Below are 10,374 nucleotides of genomic sequence, written 5' to 3'. Positions count from 1 at the left end.
AGCGATGTTCGCACATCTGCGCATGCGTACGGTTTTTAGTACGCATGCGCGAACCAGTCAGTGCGGCCGAAAATCGTTGGTACGCAATATAGCGAGGGCCTGCTATTTTGAGTGACAGAATGAGGCGTATGTGGGTGGTAACAGGGGAAGGTGCTTGAAAACGGGGAGTGGAGATCCGAACGCAGGCGTGCTTAAAGGTCAAAACGGGCGTTTTAAGGGAGTGCATAATTAATACAGCAGCGTCATTGACCACGTCACTTGTTTTTTTTTAACTCAGAACTGCTCGCAAAATAGCGGTTGAAAACACCAACCACAAGAATAGCGAGCAGTTCATACGCTGTACGATGTACTCGATTAATCTAATAAATAGCGGACATGACGTATGGTGCGTGCGGCCAGGGGGCGTTTTTATCAAATAAACGAGCGTATGTTTTGCTCGCTCGTTCAGACTTAGAGGTGGGAACAGACTGCAATTTGCGAACGGATCATTTGAATAGCCACCCCTTGTTTTTGAACGAACGACCACAAATAGCGAACGGCTCTGAATCAGGCCCTATATTTTTTTATAATGTCTGGACTTTCTGGTGCGTTTTATTTATTCCAGTGTTTTATCTGCTGTATTGCCTTTTTCTGTTATGTTGCACACATACTCCATACATTTATTTACTCCATGTTCTTTCCAATGCATTAAGGGCCTGATTCAGATATAAGAATATAGCAAGTTAGAGCAAGTAATGTGTACCTGTACAAAGCATGTTGCAATGCAAGGGGTGCAAATACATAAAGTTTTTTGCATGTGGGGTAAATACTGTCTGCTTTTGCATGTAGCCCAAAAATGCTGCACAGCTTTATTTTTACACTGCAGTTTACAATTCAGTTTGGACACACCCCTCTCAAATCGAAGTATCTCTGCACATTTTTAAATCTACCCCACCTGCAATGCTACATGGTTTTACCAAGATGCACAGTCAGGGGAGTAGCAAGGGTGGTTCCAGTGGAGCATGAGCTTTCGGCAGCCAAAATGGACAGAGGGCTCGTTCCGGGGTTCCGGAATTCATGTGGCGCTGCACAGTGTGATGACCACCTGTTAGTTTTATCTCGGTATGTTTGCTCTATATCCTAAATAAGTTACGGATCTGAGATCCATTTCTACATTTAATGGTCCCTCAAGCTGCCCAGATTGCCTCCCCTCCGGCCCTCCCTCCTCTGTGATCATCTTCTGTCACTTTCTCTTTTCCTGTCAGATTACATTCACTTCTCACCTCTTTAATTCCCTCCCCTCTCTACTCTGTGATTGGCTCTTTGCCCCTGTCCACTCCTTTGTATTTTCTTATTGGCTTCTGTCACTGGCCCTCTCTGATTGGCTTTGCCCTTCCCCTTTCCTTTCATACTGGTCTCTGTCACCTCTCCTCTCTGATCAGCACTTTCCTCTGCCCTCTCCTCTTTGATCCCCTCCCTCCTTCTCTCCTCATTCATTCATTCATTGTGCTTCAACGGACTTAATAGTTACACAACTGAGGTAAAATCCTAAACTTCAATTATAAGGTATGAGTTTAAAAAGAGTCACTACTATTTAAAGTAATGGTAGTGTTCCCAGGCATGACCACACAGTGTTATTAGGCATGACCACACTGTTATTTGAAAGGTCTTTTAAAAAATATTAGGAGATCTGAAATAAAAATAATGATTAGTAGTACTCACATTAATATAGGTGCAATGTAAATTTGCAAAGTAGGAGCATAGCTAAGAAGGGAGCTTCCCATAGGTGTTCCCACTTTAGTGAGAGCTGTTTGAAGCAGTAATAGCTGTGCACCCTGTGGAATCTCACTCTAGCACGTGTACTCTGTCAATTTAAGTTAAATGATCAGAATATATTGTACAATCTCCTCTATTGACTAATAATGATTCAAAGGAGATAAAAGTCAGATCCTAGGTGCTATACATAAATAAAGCAATACCAAAGGAACTACCCCTTAATGTCAGATAGTGTATCACCGAAGCATTCTATTCCCCGAGTGGGACCTCAACACCCAGCGCGATACTGCCACTGTTTGCTGTTTTCTCTTCACTTCATCTGTGGTACCCCAGAAACTGAAAGTACCACTTATGCTAGTATGCCTTAGTGTCTAAATATAATGTAATGTATATGCATGCAACTCTGCACTGTTTGGCATTAGTGACAGTGGACATTAAGGATGGCTGCAGAGATGGGCGTGTGGGCTGAATGGACCATTGACTGAAAATGATAGTTGGCTGCTCTAGCTCACAGGGGGTCATTCAGACCCACTCGCAAGCGGCAGTACGCTCGCAAGTGGGTCGATGTTCCCCACTGCACATGCGCACGACGGAGGGAGCTCCGTCGTGCGCATGTGCGAGACCCGGACTGCGACAGCCAAGCTGTCGCTCCGGGTCTCGCACCAAAGGGGGCGTGCTGTCGATGGTGACTGACAGCACGCCCCCTTTGGTGGGCGTGCCGGGGGCGTGCCTGCCAGACGGAGGCGTTCCCATGGGAACGCCTACCATCTGAAGCCGGCCCCACTGACATCACTAGTGATGTCAGTGGGAGTGATTTTGGCTCTGATAGAGCCAAAATCACTCCAGGACTAGTGGCTGGGAAGCCCTACCGCAGGGTTTCCGTCGCAAGTCTGATGGTCAAGACCATCGCGACCATCTTTTTGGACGCTCGTATATGCTGTGGGTGGTCACTCACAGCTATACGAGCGTCCAGGAGGACGCTTCATTTTAATGGAGGAGGGCCCTGATTCAGAGCGAGCGCTCTGGTCAGAGCGTCCGGCTCTGAATCAGGCCCACAGTCCCAATAGCAAGCATCCAGGACTGCATAGAGACTCACCGGCCATTGAACAGTGCTGAGGCAGCGTTTGGCCTGGTGAAAGCTGCGCTGGGTGACTTAGTGGAACAACAATGGTCGGCTCTGAGTTGCCAGTAACAGAGCTGGGAGAGGGTGCCCAGTGAGACCTGCTGCCTTCTGGACAACAGTGAAGGGAGGCAGTTTTAAGGACGTGTACGCAGGGCTACTGCGCAGTTCCAGAGGCGAGATTGACAGGGAGAGAGGCTCGTCACCCTGCTCCTACCTGAAAGAAGGTCCAAAAAGCAGTGGACAGTCAGGAGCTTGTAGAAAGCTGACACAAACCGAACTAAGCCACAGTAAAAGTCACTGGCAGTGGAAATCAGACTTAAAACTTATTGGATGTTACTAGTTAGTGAACAAATACAGAAAGGAGTAAGAGTAAAGCTGCATACACACACAACGATTTTGTTACCAACGATTTTATGAACGATTTTCTGTCAGATTATCTGTGAGATTTTTTAAAGTGTAATGAACGATTTTTTTGAACTACAAACGATTTTTACATATTAACTTAATGAAAATCGTTGAGTTGACAAGTCTGACTGAACTACACACGTGAACGAGCATGAACGATACTCGTTCATCGTTTGACTCAGAAAGTGAACGATTTTTTCAAACGATTATCGTTAAACGATATCGTTTAACGATAATCGTTCAAAAAATCGTTCTGTGTGTATGCAGCTTATGTGATCACCAATGTATACCAATCCTACCTTTCCGGTAACTAATTGTGCACCAACAGTAAAGCACTAGACTTTTATTGGGGGAACTTTACTTACCTGATTGTTATTAGTGCAGTGTAATACTAAGTTAGAGTACAACATTAATGGTTAAGTCAGAATATATAGAGTAGTAATATTACATTGAGTAAATCTTATGTTTGATGTGATTGGAGGAATTGACAAATATACTAACCTTTGGGATTCCACAGGGACCCATGTGCATCCAGTGATTCCATGAGCTGATGAGTTCCTGTAACATAAAAATACAAATGTTATTGTAATGTGATTTGATGTTGTATATTGTGAAAGTAAATGTAAAGGAAGATTTACAGTAAATATTATTTCCAATAACCGTAAATAGACCTATCAACACAGCTTACCAAAGTGCAATGTGCTTACCTCTCTGTAAAGAAGGAAGAACTAGGGATTACTACACCTATCATTAGCTTTACCCCATAAATTTGGGGTGTTACACATCACTTCAGTATTCCCCTACAGGCGCATACCCCACTGGCACAGTTCAGTACAGGGGGGCGCTATGACATCTCCGGCCCCATGATTCCATGCTACTCCTCTGTGCACAGTTACTTGCTCTTTCTTAATTCCCCCATACATCAGCAATGTATTGGGCCAACTCACCGATCCCCCGACGCCTGGGTCGGGCTATCGTGAAATCCAACATGTTCGCTGTTCACTGATTTATGATCAGCAAATCAGAGATTTTTAACATGTACAATTTCACTGATTCCCTGATGGATTGGCGACTAATGATGGCCGCCAGTCGGTGAATCGACCGACAGATGTATGGGGCCCATTCCTCTATTCCCAAGTCTGAATCAAGCCCTAAGTACAAAAAATCACGGGAGTGCCTCGGTTTTTATCAATATACATCACAGTGGGGATAATAGTTTTTAACAGAATTATCCCTGCTATGTACTAACTGTAACTCGCAGGTACTGGAGTCTGCGGGAGAGGGATGGTAAGATCTCTCTCCTGTGAATATGCCTCCATAGGCTTAGGCATCAAAGCATAGTGGACACCAAAGCAGCCAAACTCATAAAATATAGTGGTCAGATTGTAGTTCCCATTGTTAATAGTGGGCATGATTCAGCGAGGATCGCTGTTCTGCTAATACGCACGCAATGCAGTTGCTAATATCAGCGGTGATATGCAATGCCCACTTCCCCTTACTCACATCCATATAGTTTAGCAGCATGGCAAAATAATCAGTAACATCGGACTTATACGCACAGTTAAGGCAGGTCAGACCTCACTAAGGAATTGCTAACTTCAGCACACGCTATGGTGCCTCACAGTGGATAATTTATGCACGCCCATGCAATGGCGTTGGAGCGCCTGCGTTCGCCCGACCACCCCCCCCTTCACCACCCACACACAGCACTTCCTGTCAATCACTCTACGATGGGTCTACGTAGCATCTGCGATCGCAGTACCAATCGCAACAGCTAGGACGCACACACGCACTGTGATGCATGCGCAGAACGCAACAAGCGGCCGATTGCGTGCGTATTAGCAACTGCCATCCTTGCTGAATCAGGCCCAGTGTTCTGAAATGATAGCATTTTTCAGGATTGATACATAAAATTATGCAGAAACTGTAGTTTCTGCACAATTTTATGGAAAACTTTCTTTTTGTATCTGACACTGTAAATAAATATTTTTTTCTTTATTATATTCTTTATTGTGGCATTGGTTTACTTAGGATAAATCACGTACATATGTATGTATATATCTATCTGTCTGTCTATCTATATAGTGAGTGGACTGTATGTATGTTTGGCCTGGAGTGCCGGTCGGAGGGGAGATAGGTGTATGTATGTAGTCTACTTGTTTTGTATACTGTACATATGTGTATGCATAGAGTGTATGTATAGTGTGGTCCACTGTGGTGTAATACTAAGGAGACCCAACATAGGCTTCTCTCTGAAAGCTAGGTTTTTTTTGTCTTTCTTCACCTCTGATTGGCCGGTGTCACAGGATAGGGAGGGGAGAACAGGTAGACAGGAGTCTTCCCTGCTCTTCTCACATCAGGAGGCACATTACACCATCCTGAGCTGGGCAATTTTATTTGAGCAGCGAAAAGGAAATCTGAGCTTTCCGTGCTTCTATGAATCTATCTCCCCACACTAGTATATAGGGAAGCGATGTGTACACTAATCAGGGGCACCGCTGTCGAAATCTAAGATTTCTCCACGGTAACCCCTTCTCTGAATAGGGTGTAGAAGTGAAAAGTCCCGTTATCACTGAAAGGAGGGGGTTTTTCACTGCTACATGAATAGACCCCTTGACAGAGTTGCCTACCTTTAATGTCTCCTCCCCGGGAGATGTCCGGGGAAGAGAAGCAAATGAATTGTGATGGGGGCGGAGCCTGATGGTTCATCATTAAGCCCGCCCCTTCATGGTAAATAGTCTCGATTGGTGCACATTTACATAGGGGGCGGGCTAAATGACGCGATTCATGAAGGATCACGTCATTAAGCCCCGTCCCCTACATGGGGACCCGAGATCGCCGCAGAAATTCTCCCCATTCTGCCCACTTCACTAGGAAGTGGGCAGAATGCGGGAGAAGTGCCTACCCTTCCGGGGGTGCGGGGGGTTACCCGAAAAAACGGGAGCCTCCCGCAAAAACCGGGAGGGTAGGCATGTATGCCCCTTGATTGGGAAGTATATATATCATTCTATTGTTTTATTTTATTAATCTGTCTGCCCATATTGCTGGAGTTTTCTCTCTATAGTCAGTGATTCGAATATAAAAGTGAATAAGGAAATATACTGAACAGCATCCTGGTAGAATTTGAAAGAAGCTACAATGGTCGGTTTATTTATAGTTAAGTGAAGTGTAGTTTTAACTAGAAAATATACTTATATTTTAATTTACCAAATATAATCTGCAATTTCTTTTTTTTTTTGCAAGCGTGGAATTTTTACTGGACAATTGTTATTCATATCTTAACCTTTATTATTTTAGTATGGGATACTTTATATTTATATTATCAGTAACTCAGAATTATGTTACAGTATTGGCATAGCAAGACATAACATTTACATTTACTTTTGCCAGAAAGGTAATTACCTAAAGCTGGCCATATGGTTTATATTTATAAAGCATATGACCATATTCATATTCCTGGGGCATAGATATTTTACTGTTTTGTGTTCAGTGAATCAATTTATAAATTAGTTAAATATTCATATTAGTCCATTAAGTAATTCATTAAGTCACACAGTGTTGTAAAGCTATTAACAGCATAAATGGTGAAATTATGTCTGGCAGTTTTCATGCATTATAGTTGAATATTAATTGTCAGATTGTGTAATTATTGCAGCCATATACTGTACACATACAGGCTGATGGTGAATAATGTTATCTGTAAAACCCTGATGATGATTTACAAGACAAATAAACTAAGCATTTTCCTTACTAATAAGATAACAAGAAAATGATCAGGTTAGACTGCAGTTATTCTAAGGGGATATAGTTGGCATCCTGGCAATTGGGATGCTGTCGCTCAGAATGCAGGCGTCAGAATCCCAACAGCATCCCGACCCCTGACATCCTGATGGTAAGTATGAGGGTTAGGGATAGGCACTAGGGGGAGGGTTAGGTTGGGGGAGGGGGGGAGGGTTAGGCTGCTGGAGGAGAGTCTAAGGCTTAGGCTGTGGGGGGGGGGGTTAGTGTTAGTGTTAGGATACTTACCTCCAGGTGTCGGCACTCTCACCTAGTCAAGACTCCGGCGTCTGTATTTTGAGCACCGGAATCCTGAGCTCGGGAAACCCGTACCCAACCCATTCTAAGAGTATTAAATATTCCATTAATATTAAACATGCACATTACTATAAATACTGTATGTAGGTTTCATATACTTTTAGAATGTCCATGTTTCAGTTTCATAACCAAAATATTAAGATAATTCATATTCATTTACAATTATGAGTGCCCTGGTGTAAAATACATTAGTACTGAAATGGGGGTTACTTGATCTCTAGTGTCCTTATCCTAAACTGTGGTACAGTAGATTGTAGTGTAACCTCTGTTTGCATGGATGTGTTTTGGTAATGTTTCCTCTCTGAGACCTACACCTGGCTAGTCTCTCTCATCAAAGGATCATGCAGATTTTAGTGACAAATACAATGCACATAACAAATGTGCGTGTAATATAGACATAATATAGGTTACATATAAGCAAGTCAGATGACACTGCACACACATTAATGGTGACAATTACTGGCACCAGGTAACCTTCAGGGTAATTAAACTGTGATGTATTTATTTACAAGATACTTAATCAGTCTCTGGATGAACATAATGGGCCAAATGTAATAGGGTGAGAGTTTAGAAAATGTGAGAGTTTAGCAGTAATCTCTCACTATTACATTGGTCTTCAAAATGGGAAACATCTGGATGAGAGTTTAAATCGTGAGAGTTTAAAAAGTGTGAGAAAACTCTTACATTTTCTTAACTCTCACCCTATTACATTTGGCCCAATAAGTCTTCAGAATAAGGTTACACAACTTGATGGAGAATCTCATTGAGTGACTTCTACTTCATAGGTCTGACAAAAGTCTTTTAGAGCATGCACCTATGTCCTCAACATCCAGCTCTCAGAGATGACATACAAGGGTGCTGAGGGGATAGCATGGGTACAGATGGTCTGGGCTTATTGAAGGGGCCTGGGTCAGCTGCTGAGAGAGACCAATGTCCCTGGTGCCGGTGACCCGACACACGTGGCCAAGATGGTGGAAGTGTCATGCTGAAATGTACGAATCAACACTAGGCACCGATTTTGCCGGCGCCATACAGTATATGGATAATAAGTTGTAAATTTGGAGCCAGGACAAGTTGTCATTGTCCTAAATGTGGTGATCATCAGGGGACCTTCTGGTATCTCCTTTGGGAATTCTCAGAATAGGGCTGGAGCGAGTGCACACTGCGGATGATAACTGGTATTATACTATGTAGATAGGGGCGGTCCTTTTGCAAAGATGCTTAACACTCTGCGTACTGTATGGGCGAATATATGCAAACAATGTGGTAGCAATTAAAGACAACCTGCTTTTTGCCCCTATGTCAGTAGAGTATTCTGTGTTGATTAGTAGTAAATAAAATAAATCACTATTGCTTAGATTATGTACTAAAATAATAACAAATTCCAAAGAGTGTGAATAGTTTTTATAGCAACTGTATATAGTTCCCATAACAGGACGGAAATGATTTGACATTGTAAGAAGTAACCTTTTGCATACAGAATTGTGTTATTACTATTAGTAGCTCAGTTATGCAACACAAATTGCATCATAGGTTTAACATTTGTTTAAATGACAAAACATACCAGTAACAGTTGCTCTACCTTTGATATCACTGGCCATGCTCCCAGTCTGTTTCTTAGGAGACGTAGGGGGAATTTATAAATGGCTGCATTTTCCATTGATTTCAAACCCACCACACATTGCCGGAGATTTTAGTCACCAAACCCCCGGATTTATTAACTGACTAATTCTTTTTCCAAAAACCGCTCCGAAATTGTTTTTTTTTTTTATGATTGAATTAGGTCAAGAACATCTTTTTAAAACTATTCCAATGCATTTTTTTTAAAACACACCATATACCATAAAAATAAAAATTTTTATGGAATACTGTAGTGATGGCCATTGACAGCTGTACCATCGATGACCGATGGGTTCAACCATTGATAAAAATAATCAATTGTTTGAGACCACAGCTGCAGGTTGGGGGGCTGCGCACACACACAATCTATATACAGTGTATATATATAAATATATATATATATATATACATACACACACACACATACAGTATATGTGTATATAATATATATATATATATATATATATATATTTTGTGTGATATTTTTTCTTTGGCATGTACAATGTCCGATCACTGTGTCCAGGAGTGATCAGGACAGGGGCGGAGTTGTAGGCAGAAGGAGGGGCCGGGGACAGGGCACTATGTCACCGCCTGGCCGGGGGAGGAAAACGTGATGTGCTGCCGGGTGCGCTGGGCGGGGACAGAGCAGTAGCTGTCGTCGATGCTGCGGCTGCTGCTTCCATGGCTTTGATCGAGGCAGCCAGCTCCGGAGAAGGAAGGGGTGGGCTAGCCGCCCACTCCTAGGGGACAGAGCGGCAGCTGCAGCTGACAGGAGCCGCAGCTGCTGCTTCTGTAGTATGATGTCGCCGGCAGCTAGCACCGGTGAAGGAAGGGGTGGGCTAGCAGCCCACTCCCCGGGGACAGAGTGGCAGCCACGGATGACAGGAGCCGCAGCTGCTACTTCTGTAGTTTGATGTCATCGTCAGCCAGCACCAGTGAAGGAAGGGGTGGGAGAGCTGCAGGCTCCCCGGAAACAGAGCAGCAGCCGCGGCTAACAAGCTGCCGCTTCTAGAAGTCAAAGCCACGCCGGTGGGGACAAGGGGGAGGACACAGCTGGGCAGCCACGCTGGGAGGGGGTTACACCAGCTGCCAGATCACTGCTGGCCACAGTGATCGGGACACACAGGAGGAGAATCCTTTGATACAGTGGGACCAGGAGGTCCCCCTCTGATATAGGCGGCTACGGGAAGATTAACTTCCCGCAGCCGCCCAGTGGCCATTTCTGACTGGTCGTATCAGATACGACCATTTCAGGTTAAGCCCAGTCTGGCATGGTCGTATCTGATATGACCGTGCCAGGAAAGTGGTTAAAATTCAAATTGCCCACATTGATAAAGGCCATTGCCGAAACATGTTGCTGTTTATCTCATTGATCT

Source organism: Taudactylus pleione, unplaced genomic scaffold (genome assembly GCF_031769625.1).
Source record: "Taudactylus pleione unplaced genomic scaffold, aTauple2 ptg000086l, whole genome shotgun sequence".
In the NCBI taxonomy this organism is placed as follows: domain Eukaryota; kingdom Metazoa; phylum Chordata; class Amphibia; order Anura; family Myobatrachidae; genus Taudactylus; species Taudactylus pleione.
This window is presented reverse-complemented; position numbering follows the sequence as displayed.